Source organism: Lithobates pipiens, unplaced genomic scaffold (genome assembly GCF_037356315.1).
Source record: "Lithobates pipiens isolate NorthernLeopardFrog02 unplaced genomic scaffold, aLitPip1_a1.2 Scaffold_1, whole genome shotgun sequence".
Taxonomy (NCBI): Eukaryota; Metazoa; Chordata; class Amphibia; order Anura; family Ranidae; genus Lithobates; species Lithobates pipiens.
The window spans coordinates 131,653,615-131,675,449 of NW_027507685.1; the positions used below are offsets into that span (position 1 = coordinate 131,653,615).

Below are 21,835 nucleotides of genomic sequence, written 5' to 3' on the forward strand. Positions count from 1 at the left end.
ACAGGAATTTATGGGAAAATTAACAAGGCTGGGAGTTCCGAAAATCTCTCCTGCTAAAATCTGATTGCATTCATCTTCCCATGAGCGTCTGAGGTCACAGAGCCACTGTTTACCCACAGTCACACAGCTGATAAGATCTGAAAGAGATAATATACCTCGGATTAGCCCTCCTGAGAGGTTATTCAGGTCCACAATGGGTGCACTGAGCTTGGATACACACCAGTCCCATGTGAATACAAAGATTTACAGTAGCTGACCAGTGACATTGCAGGGAGCTAGTGAAATCAATCTGTCAACTGCTCAATATAAATTTGACCAATAGCTATCTTTGTTATCAGCTGTTTGCTGATAACATTTCATCTATGGCTATTCCCGCTAGAGAGAAGTCAGTCTAACAATCTGCTTCTCTCAAAGGGGAATGTTTGGAAAATGTTAATTCAATCAGCAATCCACAGATAGGATTCCTCCATTCATCTCAATCTTGTGGATGGGGAATCCATCTATGACCAGCTTTTCTTTTTTTAAAGTACATTTTTATTGTTTTTTCTGTTTTGACATATAAAATTAAATAAGAAACGAGTACAGCTCAGAAACGTACAGAGAATAAATCTTGTGAGACTAGCTAAGGGGACCAAAATTTGTTGAACTTCTACGGGCATCCCTATCCTCAATTTATATATGGGAATCACCTGGTTGATAAGATTCAGCCATTGAGAGAGAGAGTGGGAGGGGCACGAGATTTCCATTACATCATTATCGGTTTATTGGCATAGAAAAAGAGGAAGTGTAAGAAGAGTTTTGTTTTGTTAGGAAGAGTATTCTCCTCTACATGTCTCAATAAGCAGAATTTAGCTGGCCATAGATGGTTAGAATCTCAACCAGTTCAGCAGGGACCAGCCAAGTTTCGAATCCTGTATGGGCAGGCTAAATGTACCCAAGTCAATCCATCAATTGGTTACAACCAGCATGTCGGTTATAGGTGCTAGCCATAATCACTGTGTTCTCCCAGCAGGCACTGCTCCCCCAACCGAAGAACACAATAGCTAAGCAGGAAGGATTCCCCCATCAACACTGACTGTGTTGATGGGGGAATCAAGGCAGCTGAAGAACTACTGATAAAATGAGTAACCTCAGTGCAAAAGGTTACATGTGGTTGGGCAGTCCCAAACCATATGGTAAAACATACCTTCAGCACAAGAGCATTTGGGACAAGAGAGAGAGGGAAGTTTACCCATTTTACAGAGAATATATAGCCAGCTTTAATAACATGGGGCACCAGACCAATATTGGACCAGGGTCCGCTACCATCTCCTGCGACAGCCTTTAATGATTCAACCTATCTCCCACGCTTCCACTTCATGATAGAATACGTGAAAGAGATGTTAAGGAAATAAAAATGCTACCGTACCCTATACAGTAGGGTGACCAGATGTCCCCGGTTTCAGGGGACAGTCCCCGGATTGAGGACACTGTCCCCGGTTTTGTCCCCAGATTTGACATCAACAGGAGCTGGGGCAATTTTCAAAGCCAGTCAGTGCAGAATAAAAAAAAAATCTGAATTACACCCCTCCTCCCCCATTCCTTCTAGCTTGGGGGGGGGGGTTCCATTATCTGTGCCCCTTTCTGATGATGATGTGCTGGTCAGAGCGGATGGACTATTTCTTCAGTTTCTGGCACATGCCCATTCAGCTTCGCTCACATGTTCTTCTGCCTTGGCTCAAATCCCGGCCAGCCGCCTGCCTGCTTATCTTCTTGCCCTCCCCGGGAAAGTCATTTTCCTCCGCTCCCCACCCAGTAGTAGCCGGGGCCCGGAGAGTGAGACCTGTGAGGCTGGCGGTGGTGACGGGCAGAGAGAGGCAGCGGAGCTCAGCTGTTGATGTCCAGCAGCAGGAATAGAGGGGAAGTAGATCCAATTGTGGGGCTGCCAGTGCCTTCAAGGCTTCAACACGTGTGCTTTGGGGGTGTCTGTGAATAGACTATATTGCACTGTGTCTGTCTCTCTGGCATAATGGGTGATATCAGAACTCACAGGCAGTGGGGGGCACTTATTGGTCAGAAGTTAACAAAATCATCACCCAGCAGCCATGTTATGTGACACACTGTGACAGAGCCATGATAGAGTGCCCCCTGCCTGTGAGTTATTATAATTATGATGATCTTAACCAGTTTCCGATCGCCTGATAGCAGATTTACTGATACAGGGTGGTCACGCTGCACAGGATCACTTATATATGTGATCCTGCATTTTTGAGTGTCAGAGCCAATCAGCGGATCCGGCGCACTCTCCTAGTGGTCTGCCCAGGTAAAAAAGGCAGTTCGCCAGTCTGTCAGTATGGAAGACATTGATCCTGTGTTCCTGCAAAGCAGGTACAGTGATCTATGTCTTCCCTTAGTAAAAGCACCTCCCCCACAGTGAGAAAACACTTGTTAGGCACACATTTAACCCATTGATTGCCCTAGATGTTATACCCTTCCCAGCCAGTGTCATTAGTACAGCGACAGTACATATTTGTTGCACTGATCACCGTATTAATGTCACTGGTTTCCACAAAGTATCAAGAGTGTCACTGATGCCGCGTACACACGTATCGGACTATCCGGCAGACTTAGCCTAGCGGACAAACCGCCGGACTGTATGCCGGACTTTCAGAACGAGCTACCTGCCCACACACGGCACTTTTTCGGGGGACTAGGTCCGGCGGATTAAGTCCGCCGGACTATCCGCCGTACTTTTGAAATGAACAGACTCGCCCACACACATGGAGGAAAGTAATTGAGAGCGGCTCCAGGTAGCCGGAACCAGCGAAGGAGGCGTCGCTGGCCCCGTCACCTAGTATGGACTTAAAGGGGAATCCCTACGCCGAAAAAACGGCGTAGGGGTCCCCCCAGGTCCATATCAGACCCTAATCCGAGCACGCTACCCGGCCGGCCAGGAAAGGGGGTGGGGGATGAGCGAGCGCCCCCCCCCTCCTGAGCCGTACCAGGCCGCGTGCCCTCAACATGGGGGGTGCCTTGGGGAAGGGGGGGCCATGCAGCACCCCACCCCAAAGCACCTTGTCTCCATGTTGATGAGGACAAGGGCCTCTTCCCGACAACCCTGGCCGTTGGTTGTCGGGGGCTGCGGGCGGGGGGCTTATCAGAATCCGTGAGCCCCCTTTAATAAGGGGGCCCCCGGATCCTGCCCCCACCCTATGTGAATGAGTATGGGCTACAATGTACCCCTACCCATTCACCTGTGAAAAAAATGTAAAAAAAAAACACAACACACAAGGGTTAAAATAGTTTATTGCACGGCTCCGGGGGTCTTCTTCCGTCTTCAAGGGTCTTCTCGCCGGACTCCTCCGCTATCTTCTGCTAGCTCTTTTACTAGCGGAGGAGCCCGGCTTTCTTCTTCGCCACCGCCGCCCTCTTCTTCCGACTTCGGGGGTCTTGTCCCCCTCTTCGGGTCTTCTGTTGCCGCTGTCGCCGTCTTCTGTTCTTCTCTTCTGGAGATGTTGCCTCGTCTCTGTCTCCGGTCACCATGACAGGACACGCGGCGTGCAGTGACTTCTATAGGGACATCACCGGATGATGTCCCCGCCCATTATGATGTCACAGTCCCAGCATCCTCTTCGGCGTAGGGATTTCCCTTTAAATCCATACCAGGTTACGGGGCCAGCGATGCTTCCTTCACTGGTCCTGGGTACCTGGAGCCGCGCTCAAAATGAGTTGACTTTTCTCCGGGCGGGAAAAGTCCGTTCATTTCAAAAGTACGGCGGACTGGCACACACACGGCCGTACTGTCCGCCGAAATGCGAGATTTTTGGGTAAAAAAAAGTCCACCTACACACGAGCGGATTGTCCGGCGGACTTTTCCACCGGATTGTTTGATCGTGTGTACGCGGCATTAGTGTCCAATTTGTCCACCGCAATATCACAGTCCCACTATGAGTTGATGATTGCTGCCATTACTAGTAAAAAATAAAAAATAAAATGTCCCCGGATTTCATTTTGAAAATCTGGTCACCTTACTATACAGTAATGGCAGCACATAGCTAAATATGGTCAGTAGTTATACAGTGTCCCCTCTTGGGCCCGAACAGTTGTACCCCCTCTGCATCTCCTGTAGCTACAGTTTACATTCACTTGTAGGGTGGTTGTTCCTATGCACTTGTAATTTCACACCTCGCAGCATTGTAGGAACAAGTGAAGGAACTACGTGACTTTAGTTTGAGATGAAGGTCATCTTCGCCAGAGTGATATCTCCACCCCCTCTGAAGAGCTACCCTAAGTTATGGCTTCTAAGGCTGGATACACAAACCAGTCTGACAAGGGCAGTGCAATTGTAAAAGTCACTGTGGAATGTTTGCAAACTTACTTAGGATAAGAACTCCTTAACCCATTCACAGACTCAGAGGTGGCTGATTGTCTTTTTCTTTTTCCCTGCATCATTCTCATCTTTATAGATATGTATAGTTACTGCTGATCCATTTATTTTTCCGGCTACTCTGTCCCCCCCCCCCCCCACGCCCCCACCCCTACCCCTCACGTCCTTTCCCCTCAGGACAATGCAGTTTAAATAGCTGACCACCCAGAATTTTAGCTGACTCTCAGGGCCTTTGTTCGAGCTGTGACATTAGCCCTCCTTATTCAGGGCGGTGTAAGTAAAGCTGGGTCATAATTTGGCTTAATGTGGACAAGGTGGATATTTTGCTCACTTTTATTGTGAACAGAGGGGGCCATTTTGCTAGCATTTTACTTTGACAGACACTGTAGTTTGCCAGTTATATATCTAATGTAATACAAACACTTAAAAATGTTTTGCATTGCATCGTGCTTGTTCAGAAGCAAGTTCTTTCAAAGATAACAGATGCTGTAATACTACTTTAAAGTGTAAGTAAACTGCCCTATCATTTTCAGCCAAGAAAGCTGCCATCTTTGCCTCTGTTTAATCTACAACTGCCATGATGTTGCACATGTGATCATTTTAGACACCAGCCATTGGATGGCTTGACAGTTTGGTTGAGAGCACAACCAATGGGAGTGTTACATTTCCGTCACGTGCCAGAAATGAAGCTGTTTTATGAATGGGTTTACTTACGCTTTAAATGTAATGCAGGAATTACACTTTATTTTTCAGCCACAGACAGGCAGATATCCAGAGAATGGCAGACTTTCTTCTTACTTGAGTTAACTCCAGTGCAACCTCTTGGTCTTCTCTTTTAGTTCATGGATAAAAGTATCTTTGACCCCTGAAGACATGTTATCCCCTTTTTAGAAGGTCAGAAGTGACCTGCTAATTAAAAGCAAGAACATCCTGTAATTATTGAGCTATCTATGGTCGCCATGAGTTTCTGTGATGCCCAATGCAGACTTGTATGGCTCCTCCAGTTTAAGAAAATTAAATCTCGCCCACTCTGCTATTACCCACTGAATTTCTCACATTGCTATGCAAAGGCCACCTCAGAAACTTGGTAACAGCAATACTGCATTCTCTGTCATAACCTCCTGACGAGTGAGGTCACTACATAGTACATACACAATGCTTTCCACTACAACTTTGCCTGTCGGAAACCACTGCTACCTTTGATGGCAAGTGGGGGGTTTACACCCCCTACTCCAAAAAAGTTGAGACACTGTATAAAATCTACATAAAAATAGAATGTAATGATTTGCATATTTTATTCACAATCAAAAATATATCAAATGTTTACAATGAGAAAATGTACAATTTTAACCACTTAAGGTCCGGGCCTATCTTTCAGGCTCTGTGTTTACAAGTTAAAATCATTTTATTTATTTTTTGCTAGAAAATTACTTAGAACCCCCAAATATTATATATTTTTTCTCTAACGCCCTATAGAATAAAATGGCGGTTGTTGCAATACTTTGTCACACCGTATTTTCACAGTGGTCTTACAAGCGCACTTTTTTGGGAAAAAAATACACTCTTTTGACTTAAAAAATAAGACAATGGTGAGGTTCGCCTGGTTTTTTATTTTGTGAAAGATAATGTTACGCCAAGTAAATTGATACCCAACATGTCACGCTTCATAATTGTGCCTGCTCGAGGAATGGTGACAAGCTTTTACCCCTAAAAATATCCACAGAAGACATTTAAAAATTTCTACAGGTTACATGTTTAGAGTTACAGAGAAGGTCTAGGGCGAGAATTATTGCTCCTGCTCTAAAGATCGTGGCAATACTTCATGTGTGGTTTGAACACTGTTGTTCATATGCGGTCGCTTCTGCACGCAAGCTCGGCGGGACGGGGCGCTTTCAAAATTTTTTTTTTTACACTGTTCTTTAAAAATAAAAAAATGGAGTCACTTTTATTCCTCCCACCACCGATAAACATGATCTTACTTTATCTGAAAGTCGACCACCCGCTGAAGAAGAGGATACTGGGGTTATGGCAGCTAGCTACTGCCATAATGATATTCCTCTTCAAATTGCCGACGTATATCCACAGTGGGCGGTCTGTAAGTGGTTCAGAAAAAAATAAGGTAAATTTGGAAATGTTTTAATGGCAGCAACATGTCTCAAAAAAGCTGGTACAGGGCTATATTTATAATGGTGTAGTATCCCCTCTTCTTTTAAAAACATCTGGGAACTGAGGAGACCAGTTGCTAGAGTTTTGGGAGAGAAATGTTTTCCCATTGTTGGCTGGTTTAATGCTTAACAGTCCTGGGTCGTCTTTGTTGTATATTTTATTTCAAGATGCACCAAATATTTTCAATTGGTGAAAGGTCTGGACTGCAGGCCAGTTAGGCACCTGGACTCTTCTACTATGAAGCCACGCTGTTGCCATAGATGCAGTATGTTATTTAGCATCCTGCTTGTTAGTACCACTTACTTATGCCAGCTTTTTGTAGCCCTGTCCTAACTTTTGTGAGAGGTATTGCTGCCATTAATTTGAAAATTGCAGTTTTTTTTGTTTTTGTTTTTTCATAAAAATTTTATATTTTCTTAGTTTAAACATTAGAGATGTTTCTTATTTCCTATTGTGAATAAAATATGGGTTTATGAGCTCTCCAAATCATTCCATTCTTTTTTTTTTTTATGTAGATTTTTTTACACCGTCCCAACATTTTTAGAACTGGGTTTGTACAAAGAAAACAGAATGACAGTGGTTCAAAGGCATTGAGGGAGCATCTGTAAATTGAAACATTTTTTGGGGCATAGAAATTTTCACACGTAAAATATCTGCATATTATTTTTTATTTTTTTATCACAACCAAAAATGCCAAAAAGTATGTGCAGCCATATACATTTTTCGGAAAAAAATGGATAGAATGGTGAAGGTTTAGAACCTTTGTTGGATTATTGTGATCAGGAGATCTGTTTCACCAGATGGGAAGTATGGGAAAATTTGCAAGAGGGATACAGAAAGAAATTAAAAAAAAAAAAGTTGTCTTAGTGTTCCTAAAAAAGCATTTTTCTCTGTTCATTGACAGACGTGTAGAGGGGCTCACTAGATACAGGTATGTACACAAATATGATAAATCTGTTCACAAATGCTCATTGGTGTCTACCAGTTAAGCCAGGCCAGATTTTACACCCTTCTAGGCTTACCCTACTCCACTTATAAATTAACCTTTTACTTTTTATTTGCATCTGTGTAGCTGTTTGAGATTTTCCCTCACCTGCTGCCAGGTCAAAACATTGTCACCAAGGGCTAATCATTCTAACAGATCCCTGAGTAATGAAAAATACATAACATGGGTTTTTATCGGTCTCCTATCCAAAATTTCATGTTTCAAAGTTTTGACTGGACTTCACCAAAGAAAACCTGTCTTGAGAAAAATACAAAGGCAGCTGTTGCTGACCACCTGAAAATCGTAGTTGCCTGAATTCCTCTGTCTTAAATACTTTCTGATCCAGTGGCTTAGAACAGGCATGAAGCCATTGTGCCTTATTATCATTATTATACAGGATTTATATAGCGCCGACAGTTTGTGCAGCTCTTTACAAGCCTTATCTGCATGCTCCATGTCCGTGACTCCTCAGCTACTGATGCCAGTGGATCAACATGACTGTCATTTTCAGAGGAGATCAGTAATAGCTGTCTGTATATTTTCTCTTTAGCGAAGGTTTCCTTTAATTTATTATTGGCCTTTGGTAGCTGCCATTTAAATAGTAATTTTATAATCCTTTTTCTACATACAGCCTTACAACCTTTTTTCTAATGTCCTTTTTTTCTTAACTATATAAAAACGATTACTAAGAAACCAGTAGTAGACTTGCTCCGTGCCCTGGCTTATCTGATCTCAGCAGTCATTTATCATTGCTTTGACTGTTACCGTTTCAACCACATCTAGTTGAGGAGGAATATACATATCTGTATATGCAGTTTGATTGTTAAAAAATGAACAGCAAAGGTGGAAAAGCATAAGAGTTGAATAAAAAATTCCTGTAATCGACTCAGAACTTGTGCGCACACAGAAAGCTCACCAGAGCATCCCTTGAAGGTGTTAATGTGTCCCTTTAGGAATGTGCAAATGTCAGGCTAGCTGAGAGCAAACAGAGTGCAGCACAATGTTGAGCCTGGGGCTGTGCACTTGTATCCTGTACAGACAGAGCATGCATCAAGTGTAAATCCATGTTTGTCTCTAAGGAGTGTCTGCTCTCCCAGCCGGCCCATGTGCATCTCATTTTCAGCAGATCCTGGAATGCCAGAGCGTGCGCCGACCGAGGCTTGGCTCACATCCTGGCTTTCCATACTGCTATGGGGTGTTTATGATGGAATTAAGGTCGCTGTTTCCTTTAATTTAACAAAATAATTCAGCCTCTCACCCAATTCATCTTCACTTATGGAATTAAGTGTCGAGATGGAGTCACTGTGATCCTGCAACTTTTCTGGGAGGCGTAATAAACTTCCAACCCAGCAGATCATCATTTTTCTGACACTCTCGCGTATGTTTTTTTTTTTTTTTTCAATTTACCTGCACCTGGAATCCACTTTAGGCAAAAGAGGAATTCAGCACAGCGTTATTTGCATCTCAATGATGATGTCAGGGAGGCCGTAAACAGTACATGGCATTCTGTTTCATTTAAAGGAGATTTGATGAACACGAAGGCCGGCCAGCAGGAACCAGCTAAGATTTGAACGTGTGGGTAGGCTGAATTTACCAAGTTGATCGAACGATCAACTTGGATACAACCAAATTGAAAAAAGAGGAGAGAGGACCAAAGGTCCAGGAAGGATTCTTCAAAAAGGAACAAACTGGTAATAGGAAAAAATAAATAATTAACTTGGATACAGCTAGCCTGCCAGATTCACTTGCGATTATCACTAGCGGCTGCTATAGCTGCTAAAAATAATCACTCTCTTCACCTGGTGGGGACAGCTTTCTTGGCCCCCCTACTGGGAGACAGATATGGGAGGATCATGCAAATGTATTTTCTGCAAAAATTTGCACCATCTATGGCTTGCCTTAGCAGCCCTTTGACCAGCAATGCATAAATGGTTCCAATTTTGGCCACTTCCTGCTGAACTGGCCAAAATTTGAGACATAGGTTGCCTTGTTGGCACCCACTGATTTGACAAACTTCAAATAAAAAAAATCAGAGGAGCCAAGCAGAAAATTGTTGGCTGAACAGTGACTGTATCCAATCAGGTGCAGTCACTGTTTGGATAGTCAAGCAAAGGCGCTTGTCATGGCTGCTTGAATGCAAGAGCTGGCAGTCGAGATTCCCCCATCCATGCTGTTTAGCTTGGATGGAGAAATGTATTTGATTTTTTTTTTCTTGTTAAGCCCACGGGCTGAGTGAGAGTAATCCAAGTGTGTATGATTAGCCCTAGGTATTGGATGGCAAAGAAAAAAATGTAATAAACACCAAGGTGATGATATAACATTTGTGATGGCAGGTAGGTGCCCACCAGTTGACAGCTGCCATAGGGAAAATCTATCAGACAGATTAAAAAAAAACCTAACCTATCCAGCTCACCGTGTTATAAACTTCTGCTGCGCCATATTCCTTCTTCCACCTCTCCTGTTTGTTGATCTAGGCTAGGGTCTGTTTACACTATCTCAAGATGTTGTGCAATGTTCTGCGGTGCCATATGCAATGAATGCCGACCCAACGTGCAGAATGCTACTGCACCCAATGGGGTTGATTTACTAAAGGCAAATAGACTATGCACTTTGTAAGTTCAGTTGCATTCAATTTCCACAGGGCTTAGAGAATGTGGTGATACTTTTCTGATTTCCATCATCCAATCATGTCCTGTTTTTTTTGTTTTGTTTTTCCTTGTACCTGGTTGGGTATTCTTTATAGAGTGAAGCTTCACCCCTCTCACTTAGCTCCAGGGAAAATTTGTGCACCTGCAGTGTGCTGCTGCAGATGCATTTGACAGAATTTGAGTAGGAGCTTTTTTTCCCCATTTTTTGGACAGTAACGTAGCTTGCCTTAATGCCCAATATAAGCAAGTTGTGGTGGTTTCTCATAAGAATGGGCACTTACAATTTATCTGTATCTGTATTGTTACTGAAAATGCAGAACTTTATTTATCCACAAGATTGGAGCATTCAGTACTTTTACTTGTCATGGCCTTAATACAGGTGATAAGAGACTTCTGGGAGTTGTAGGCTGAGAGCACGGCTTTCATCACAGTAAAGTTGAAGTTGAACTACAGAGGCGAAAAGCAATTGCCAAGGGATGGGAAGACACAGGGGGAAATGGAGAGAGACGTGGCAGAGTAAAGGAGTGTGTGAGAGTTTGTACCAAGCCGTGCTATTCCAGACCAGGTTGTTCCAAAGTGTCCAAAATAGCTGGAGAAGCTAAGAAGAAGCTAAGAAGAAGCTAAGCTGAACACTGCATGTGAAGGCTGCTCCAGGGAGACCGTTCAGCTGCAGAAGTCTAGGAGTCTCAGCTGCCACATCCTCCGTTAAAGGGGGCCCCTTCACGGCCAGATTACTGTCGCTTTGCTGAATTATTGCAGGAAGACTGGGTGAGAGGTTCGCTAACCCACTCATCATAGCTACCAGTTACATTCAGTCTCTATTGCCAGTCAGGTTTGCTGACACTACAACGTTCTTCAACATTGGCCTTTAGCAGAGACAAACATATCTTCGCCCTTTATTATTGGCATTCCTTGTTTGCTATTGTGGCCACTGCCCATAGGTTGCTCAACTAAGTCAACCCCTTTGCTCCCTGTTAGGGAGAATTTGTCCCTGTAGCCGCATCTACTTCGGGTCAAAGCCTTTTTATAGTGGGAGCTTTTACTGTTCAAACTCAATTTTAAAGTGAACCTCACTTAAAATTCCACTATCTTAAAGTGACTCTGGCCCACATCTTCATATCTGAATGCAAACTGTACCAACATCTTCACCTCTTAGAGGGACCTATGTCAGTAATTGTAAGGTAAGGTAATTGTCCTATTCACTCCACATCTTAAAAGGACAGCATCTTACATTGCGTGCCAATGTACAGGCCCAAACTAAGCTGGAAAAAGCCTCAACCTTCATACTGTTTCATACTGAGTCTACTAATTAGTAATACTGGTGTACAGGAGGTCTAATAGATTTTCAGGCTTAAACCTAGACTCTCCTGACTGAGGGCTGCAACAAAAAAAAATTATGTGTGAAGCCCCCCTTTGTACTTACCTGAGCCCGATCTTGTTCCACTCTCCCAGCTCTCTCCCTCCTCATTGTCTCTCCCCCACCTCTCCGCTCAGACACAGCAGCGGTAGCCCTTGGCTCATGCTGCTGTCCGTCACAGGCTGATCCGTACTCTGTGGGTCAATGGACTCACAGAACCAGATTGGGCGCGAGCATGCATGAGTGCAAGCGGCTTGCTATGGGGAAAAGAGGCTGACCATTGCATAGAGCAGGTATGTATGACATGTTCGATATTTAATAAAAAGAAAAAAAAAATGTATACTTTAAGTTTTGGTAGTGAGACTGAAAGTGACGAAAAGTCCAAAATATTTTGTGTCAACAGGAATAGAGGGGAAATCTTCTAATGGTGACATTTGTGGCATGGTGATACCAGTTACAATATAAACAAAGGCCATTGCTGAACAACTCCTAGAAATGCTACACACCTGGCTGCCACACATGCTTGTAGGGACTCAAAGGTACTGAAGCCAGAAACAACCTAGCAATTAGCATTTTCAGAAGGAGGCCAGCAATGGCAATGCACATAGTTCCCTTTGAAAAGTTTCCTTTGGACCTCCTGCACACTGAGGCTGATAAAACTCAAGTTTTTGGGAATTTGGGCCTTATTTTATTTTTATTTTTTTAACAATCCTTAAACTCCCCTCTGTTATATTATGTGTCCATGCACACATGGAATTTTTTTTTACATTCATCAGCAGAGTAGTTTATGGACTGTTGTCAGAACGCCCTAAAATCGTGTTTAAGAGCAGTTCTTCTGACGACAAAAACCTCCTAATGCTGAAAAACGTGCGTTTATAAGCATTGCAGAGCTGAAAGTGTTCTTGGTGTAAATTGACAAAAATGCTCATAAAGGCTATTAAAAACCGCTGATAAATGTGCATTTTTACAGCAGCGTTTTCCTGCCAGGAGAACTGGCCAAGTTAATCATGATCATTTGCATTTTAAAGCACCATTAGGATTTCGACAGTCACTTATCTCTTGTTTGAGTCATTTAATCTTTGCCATGTGGGTAAAAAATTTCTCCTGTCTCTGGCCAGCATAACGGGTTATAATACATGATTATTTATATAATAAATGGTGATCTATATGCAAAAACAAATTCTTGTGTCTATATTGTTTCATTTATGTTTTCCTGGTCATGATTATGCAGTGATCCACAGTTGTGTTTCCCATCTTTAGTAAAGGGTGTATCCCTTTATGGAAGACATTGTATACAGAGTCCACTCTTTTGTAGGCCACCTGACCTTGGGTACCCCTTGACACTGGTGCATTTATTATTATTACCTTCTATTTGTGGGTATACTTATATCAGTGCTGTGATTCCAGACATTCAGTTGTATATTTCCAATCTTGTTTTTTAAGCTAATCTACAAGCAAATTTTTAAAATTTTTATAAAAAACAAAAACAAATCATGAAATGTATTTTGAAATAAAGACTAGTACAAGTACATGGATTTCACTCTATGCTACATAGACCTGTATTGACAAGGAGATGACATATGAGTATTCTGCTGCTCCTTCCTGTCAAATCAACATGCAGGAGACCAAGTTATCTTACTTACCCACAGTAGGCAAATCTAATGTTACCAACCTGTCTCTGCTGTCTGGCTGGAGTTTGTAAATCTTTGTACTGGCTAGTGTGTGTGTGTGTGTGTGTGTGTGTGTATATATATATATATATAATTATTATTTTTTTTTACCTTTTTTTGTTGGTTGGGCAGGAGGAGCCCCTCTTTTCCCAGTCTTCTTTTTACCATTTATATGACCTAGGTTCAGGGTTGCCAACTGTCAGTAAATTTACTGAGAGTTTGTAAAAATCAGTGATTTTTTTTTTTTTACAACTGCTAGTAAATATCAGGGGCTGATCATTTCATGCTGTGTTGACTTTTTAAGTGTAAATCAAGCAAATTACTTTGTTGTAGGTATTGCCAGTGTTTCCATATCATGTTTATACTGTTCAAATAGTCACTGTGTTAGTTTCTGTAATTTCTCAGGTTGCCAGTAAAAAATGTGCTCCGCCAGTAAATTTTACATGTTTTGTCAGTAAAAAATGCTGTGGGAGGTTGGCAACCCTGCCTGGGTTAGTTATTAATTGTTGTATCAAATGTTATTACATCTCTGTGAAGACCAAGCAAGTTTTTGCATCCAGACAGCAAATGCAGAACCCTTGTTTCTGCACGTAGTCCTCGCTGAATCCAAATTCACCCAGACCAGATCTATGTTTTGGCTGCTTCATAAGAATCTCGAGCCTGAAATTTGAAGCTCCATATGCTGATTCCATGCTTGGTTTCTTTTTACAGCTGGAGAAACTTACTACAAATGGGCAATATGGTAACATTTATTTAGACAAAGAAATCTATAGACCAAAGGGTGACATTTTGCCATCAAATGCTGACGTTTTGGCATGTCTGTGCTAAACCAGCAAATGGCTCTCAAAATAGTAATGGCGTTTTAGTGAATGTCTATTAATGATGTTTCAAAGACATTTCACAAGTCTCCAACAGGCAAATGTCTGCTATTGTTTCCAGAGCATTTGGCTTTTCCCACTGACCTCCTCTCCCCAGCTTGTCCACTACAGATTAGTACACTGATGCCAATTACACGCTTCTGCCAGATACTTCTTCTACTACACCTGTCTATTCTCACCAGCAATTTGGCTACAGTATGCTAGCCATATGGGCCAAAGGATACTGGCCCGCCATACTGCCCAACTGCTACAACATGACACGGTTTGTCACCAACCTGCTAATTTTCACTAATGAGGTATTCACAGTAATATTACAGAGAAGAAAAGTGGTCTATACGGGAACTTGCGTTGAGAGCATCTTATAAGCTTCTTTTAGAGATTAAACTATAGGATTCTGCATGATATTTTTACACCTGAAAGAAAGAGAGGGGAAAATATAATTGTTTGCAAGGGATGTTAGCGATGGTGTTTAGTGCTGGGCTACTATGCACGGGGAGTCGAGGATAGTTCAATATGACTGGGCTACTATGATAGAGAAATTGGGGATAGTTCAGTAGGACTGGGATACTTTAATAGGGAATGGTTCAATAGGACTGGACTTTATGATGGTGCAGTAGGACTGGGCTACTATGGTAGGGAAATTGGGGTTAGTTTATAGTTTATGGGATGCCATAATAGGGGACTTGAGGATAGTTCTTTGGGGTGAGCTACTATGATAAGTAATATTTATATGATCATGATTGACTTACAAGCAACTTTCAAACACAGACAGGAGCATCAGCTTGAGAAATAATGGTAGGTGGTCACCGAACGTTGGCTGCGTCTCAAAATCAGGAAATGATAATTATATGAAAGTGTCCAGTTATTGAAATGTACAATTTACATGAATAAAGAGGGCACGTATTAATGTGATTTTTTTATTTTGTTTTGCTAAAATTATTTTGTCCAATTGGTCTACTATTAAATATCAGAGAGGACCAGCATTTTGCAACCATACATTTCAAGGGACAGTCCCTGACATGCTTTGACTGTCGCATACGTTTCTTGCACCTGAAAATTAGTGCTTCATACAGTATGTTAAATCCAAACTTGGTTTCTTTTTACAATCAATTATAATTTCAATATTGGTGATATTAGTTTGATAAATACAGAAATAGGATGCTGTCAATCTAGCCATAAAGCTAGCTAGCTAGCCTCAAAATGAATGGTACCAGCAGATGACAATTGCCAAACTATATGAAGTAGACAATATCAGTCAGATAGATTTACTGTATGCAGTCACTTTTATTTCCAGAGGTATACCAGCACCTTCCCACTCCACCATAGCCAAGCTTACTGTGTTTATAGCCCAACGAGCCTGGAGTCTAGCCTGAAAGTGGTTGGGTCATAGAGACTTGTTGCAAAATACCTAAGAAATACAGATAGCCAATTCCCTTATTCCAAAACTCTTACCAATAACTCTTCCATGCAAATAAATAAAAGTTATTACTAAAGACAGTTAAGCACAACTTGTCATTTTTGAAACATGGGGTTTGGCATTGCTGATCCGTTTATGAAAATGCTAGATGCCTGTCTGTCTTTGAGCCACACCTGGAGCAAGCATGTTCAGGTCAGCAAAAAGCACCAATGTTACAGCCAGGCATTTAGCATTATCCGAGGTCAGCAGTGATAACCGTCGCATATCTCTCATGACAGGCTTCCTTTAAACTGCCATTTGTTTGCATATGAAAGATCTGTTTTATTGCCTGTGGAACTGGCCAGTCTGAGAAGATTCCGAGGGACAGACACTTCCTAATGAAGTGTAATGAAGTTGTATTTCTCACACCCCAGAGACTGTCAGGGGGAGAAGAGACAGGGAGCACTTAACACCTATTCCCTGGGAACCTCTATCAGCTTCCAAGTCTCTTTTGTTTGTTTGTTGGCTGCCAAAAATACAGTAGCACATTTCAGGGACTTTCCTCTACCCCTTCCCCCCCTGTTAACTCATTCCCATCAGAGAGAAAGGGCAACTCCTGAGCAGAGTTTTGTTGTCCCGGCAGATTAATTTGTAGTCTGCTCTGTATTATCCCTCAGCGTGAAATGGAGCCAGAGAGTCAAAGATAATAAACCTATTTCCTGGGGACCTCACGTCAAATCCAAATAAACAACCTTATTCATAATCTTTGCCTATTGACAGATTACATGCTGGGATTTTCCAGATCTATACGTGTTATGTCAGAGTGAAATACAGGTTGACTGGGATACGGATCCTTCTCTGTTCCAAATAGAGGTTCTAGAACAAGTCATAATCCAAAATAACACAGAACTGAGGTTGCAGTGATTTATTTTTATTTTTTTTTAAATCTCTAGAACAGTGGTCCCTATACGTTTTAGGCAAAATGCCAGTTCACTGTCCATCACCCTGTTTGAGGGCCAAACTGTGGTCATGATTTAAAAATTGCCCCATCATGGAAGGTTTATGGGAGTAAACATGCTCATGCATTGGTGGGTCAGTGGGAGTAATAAACGTTTATGCATCAGTGGTCAGTGGAGGTAAAAAATGTACCTGTGCCGCAGAGGAGTAGGATTAATTTATTCCCTTTTGGCAGTGGTCAGTGGAAGTAATAAATGCCCCTATGTTTGTGGTCATTGAGAATAATAAATGCCCCGGTGTCTGTGTTCACTCGGGTTTGGTTCACACGGCTACGGTATGACATGGGATCCGACTTGGGGTCTCACAAGTCGAATCCCATGTCACAGCAGTTTTAACCGAGTCATAACATGTCAAATGCAATTTTTCCCCATGAGAGCTGTCTTAACTGATGCTACTCAAGTCGTTCTGAATTCAGAAAAATTTCCTGCGCTACTTTGGTCTAACATGGGTGCGATTTCAGCCCTTATATGTGCTCCTAATAGCATCCAAGTCGTAAGGAAGTCGCTGGGCAAAGTTGTACAACTTTGCCTTCACAGCAGTGTGAACCAAGCCTGAAAGTAATAAAAGCTGTTACATGGGTGGTCAATGTGGGTAATGAATCCCCCCTGTGCCTGTGGGATTAATAAATGCCCCTGCATCTGTGGTCAGTGGGAAAAAAACATGTCTCTGCTTCAGTAATCAATGGGACTAATAAGGCCCCTTTCACACAGGCGGACCGTTCAGGTCCACCTATCGTTTTTTTAGCCGGACCTAAATGGACGCTTCATACAGGTCTATGTAGCGACGGATGTCAGCGGTGACATGTTCGCTGACCTCCGATCCGCTAAAGTGTGACGGATGGAAACCCTATTTTTCCATCCTTCTATCGGATCGGATGAAAGCGAACTTTACGGTCCGTCTTCATCCGATCTCTCATAGAGGAGAGGGGCACTCTGACAGGTCTGTCCCTGCACAGTGTGCAGAGACGGACCTGTCACCTGCCTGCTCAGCGGGGATTGACTGAACGATCCTCTGCTGAGCAAAGCGGAGCCCTAGACGGACATGTCCGAGTAGTAAATGCCCCCTGCATCAGTGGTCATTGGGAAGAGTGCACCTGTGCCAGTAGTCGGTTGGGGTAATAAATGCTCCTACAGCATGTCAGTGGAGTCATAAATGCCACAGCATTATTTCGATAATAAATGACCCTACATCAATGGTTATTAGAAGTTATAAATGCCCCAGTTTCAGTGGTAGTATTAAGTGCCCCTGCTTTGACAGTCTATAGGCGCAATAAATGCCTCACCATTGGAGCATAGTGGGCTAATTAAACCCCCTTTTCCTCCCCAGCCCCTTGCATTGGAGTCGGTGGGTGTAAAAAAGGGTGACTTACCTCCTTGTAGGCTCTATTTCCTTTGCCACTTCTAATGATGATGTCATGGCTGGGACTATAGAGGAACTCTGCATATAGTACCTGTAATAAATTGCTGCGTGCTAGAACAAACTGCATTTCAGCACCTGGCATGCAGTGGATAAGCGGTCATGTATAATAGCCCCCAAGTGTGTTAACGTGGCCACTCAGTTATTGTTGTTTGTCATTTCAGCACACCTTAACTGCCATTGCAGTTTGATAAATCCAGCCCAGTGTGGTATGATGATTATGTTCTAGTGAAGTTTTGGAAAGCAAGATGCTCCCTACAATAACCTTACACATAAATTGAAACTGGCCAAAAAAATAAGATGGGCTGGCTCTCTAATATACATGAAAAAAGCTTTAAAAATTTAAAAAAATCTCAAGACAGCTTGCTCTGCACATTGTTTTATAAAATCTGAAGCCAGTGTCTACAAGGTTTAGTTAGGCAAGGGGCAGTTGAGCTGCTATTTTACCTCACTCTGATTGCCAAGCAGCAAGTTTATATTTTTTGTCAGGAAAAAAAGCTTTTATTGAAACATTTGCAAAATTTACAAAAAGACTGTGCGTTCCAAAACATTCAGTACAATAGAGAGACTAGGCCAGGACAAAAATGAAACAAAAGTACAGTAACCAACAGCAGATAGCTGTTCAAATACTAGTCAAGGCACCAACCCTGCCACAAAGTCACAGAAAACTCCCCCAGCGATCTGCCACGAACACGGACATAAAACACTGGCCCGAAGCATGTTAACCTGGGCAGCGGCTATATAAGTACACATCATCACTGTTGCAGCATGGTGAAAATTATGCCACCTGTTGCACTTTGCGGAGGTACAGCCTGCCAAAGTTTGTAACATTTTCACCTTCTAAGTACATGTGGCTATGCCACAACCAAGAGCCAAGCACTTATGGTTGCGGTATTATATTCCTATTCAAAGTCCCCCCCAAACAACCATTCAGGAGGTAGCAGTGTCGCCTTTTGAATGCCTGGCAGCTGCTGTTCTACTGTCTTTGGAAAAACGATCCCCTGCAGATCCCTTTGGAGAGGGCCAGTAGAGACTAAGAGCCCTTAGGTTTTCGGCTTGTGTCTCCAGTAAGTTTCTATGTATTAAGAAACTTAGTATCAAAATTATGGGGGGTGGGGGATGCGAGTTCCTGTTTCCCCCTTTTTCAATTTTGAATGTTTTTTTATTGCTGTCCATGTGACCATTGCTCCCCCAAAATCTTTAGCGGATGTCACTGACATGAAGTGAGGGTGATCTCCCCAGTCGAGGAGTCACAGATTAAAGTGAAAACCTCACCTAATTTTTTTTTTTTTTAAATGGACCCCAATTCATGCAAAATTGAAAAAGCATTTGGCTGGATTAACACTATAAACCACCAGAGGACACAAAGTAGTTACAGTGCCTTGCGAAAGTATTCGGCCCCCTTGAACTTTTCAACCTTTTGCCACATTTCAGGCTTCAAACATAAAGATATAACATTTTTATTTTTTGTGAAGAATCACCAACAAGTGGGACACAATTGTGAAGTGGAACGAAATCTATTGGATTTTTGAAACTTTTTTAACTAATAAAAAAATGAAAAGTGGGGCGTGCAAAATTATTCGGCCCCCTTGCGTTAATACTTTGTAGAGCCACCTTTTGCTGCGATTACAGCTGCAAGTCGCTTGGGGTATGTCTCTATCAGTTTTGCACATCGAGAGACTGAAATTCTTGCCCATTCTTCCTTGCAAAACAGCTCGAGCTCAGTGAGGTTGGATGGAGAGCATTTGTGAACAGCAGTTTTCAGCTCTTTCCACAGATTCTCGATTGGATTCAGGTCTGGACTTTGACTTGGCCATTCTAACACCTGGATATGTTTATTTGTGAACCATTCCTTTATAGATTTTGCTGTATGTTTGGGATCATTGTCTTGTTGGAAGATAAATCTCCGTCCCAGTTTCAGGTCTTTTGCAGACTCCAACAGGTTTTCATCCAGAATGGTTCTGTATTTGGCTGCATCCATCTTCCCCTCAATTTTAACCATCTTCCCTGTTCCTGCTGAAGAAAAGCAGGCCCAAACCATGATGCTGCCACCACCATGTTCGACAGTGGGGATGGCGTGTTGAGGGTGATGAGCTGTGTTGCTTTTACGCCAAACATAACGTTTTGCATTGTGGGCGAAAAGTTCGATTTTGGTTTCATCTGACCAGAGCACCTTCTTCCACATGTTTGGTGTGTCTCCCAGGTGGCTTGTAGCAAACTTTAGACGAGACTTTTTATGGATATCTTTGAGAAATGGCTTTCTTCTTGCCACTCTTCCATAAAGGCCAGATTTGTGCAGTGTATGACTGATTGTTGTCCTATGGACAGACTCTCCCACCTCAGCTGTATTTCTCTGCAGTTCATCCAGAGTGATCATGGGCCTCTTGGCTGAATCTCTGATCAGTCTTCTCCTTGTCTGAGCTGAAAGTTTAGAGGGACGGCCAGGTCTTGGTAGATTTGCAGTGGTCTGATACTCCTTCCATTTCAAAATGATCGCTTGCACAGTGCTCCTTGGTATGTTTAAAGCTTGGAAAATCTTTTTGTATCCAAATCCGGCTTTAAACTTCTCCACAACGGTATTACAGACCTGCCTGGTGTGTTCCTTGGTCTTCATGATGCTCTCTGCGCTTTCAACAGAACCCTGAGACTATCACAGAGCAGGTGCATTTATACAGAGACTTGATTACACACAGGTGGATTCTATTTATCACCATTAGTCATTTAGGACAACATTGGATCATTCAGAGATCCTCGCTGAACTTCTGGAGTGAGTTTGCTGCACTGAAATAAAGGGGCCGAATAATTTTGCATGCACCACGTTTTTTATTTGCTAAAAAAGTTTAAAATATCCAATAGATTTCGTTCCACTTCACAATTGTGTCCCACTTGTTGGTGATTCTTCACAAAAAATAAAAATTTTATATTTTTGTTTGAAGCCTGAAATGTGGCAAAAGGTTGAAAAGTTCAAGGGGGCTGAATACTTTCGCAAGGCACTGTACATGCTACCCAGAAAACACCATTCGACATTCCTGATCTAGATGAATTTACAGTTGTAGTAAAATTACAACACAAAAGCCATATAGTATAATTATGTGTTCTGTAGGGAACTTGGTGTGGAAGATCTAGAAGCTGTAAATTGCAGACTTCTATGTAAGGTACCAGATAGACTGTGGAGATTGGGATCGGGAACTGTAATTTTCTAGTTCTAGTAATGCTATGAGTATATATTGGGCTACATAAAGCAGAACCTGGAGTAAAAAGGTACCGTTACCATGCAATGTGAGGCTTCAAGGGATATATAAAGCAACCAGCAAGTTTTTACCATTTGAAACTACTTGGCACATTTTTACTCTGCTTGCAGGGCGTTCACCATAGCGAGCTCCTTGTTTGCTTACTGTCAAGGTGTCCCCTGGCCTTGCTGTGACACTCACAGGTAACAGGGAGTAATGTTATTAATACTATGCCTGCACTGTTAACTGTTTCATGATGAGAATTGCTGCATAGTGCTTGTGTTGCCTGCGTTGTCACATACCGAGCCCGGTTTTTTCTGGTTCAGGTAAAGAAGGCTGATACCCAGTTGGTTGCTATAAAAAACACTTTCCTTTTACCTTGCAGCCAGGGAACTAGCATTTGCAAAGGCAGGTTGTCTCTATATATACATCAGTATAGGCCAACTACTGGTATACAGGCGAGACTTGCACTGTATCCAGTAACTGAGCCATGGTGGAATTTTAGCCCTGTGATCTGTGCATTATTTGAGCTTATTACTATCTTTTCTTTCATGTATTTTTAATTGTAGTGTTGTTTATAGGGGCCACATTTTAGATCTTTAGTCTTGCTCTTGCCAACAAATTAAATGATTATTATTTTTTTTAACGAGGCGTGTGGGAGAAAATCCTCAGTTACAAATCCCCTTTCCCTGGTCATTGCAGGCTT

The 21,835-nt window shown here is 42.4% G+C and overlaps 1 protein-coding gene across 3 annotated transcripts in view; it reads left to right on the forward strand.

The window, feature by feature from the left end:
- Window positions 1-21,835, forward strand: part of EXD3 (exonuclease 3'-5' domain containing 3) — a 517,417-nt gene that overhangs the window by 455,446 nt on the left and 40,136 nt on the right. The window lies entirely within an intron of this gene.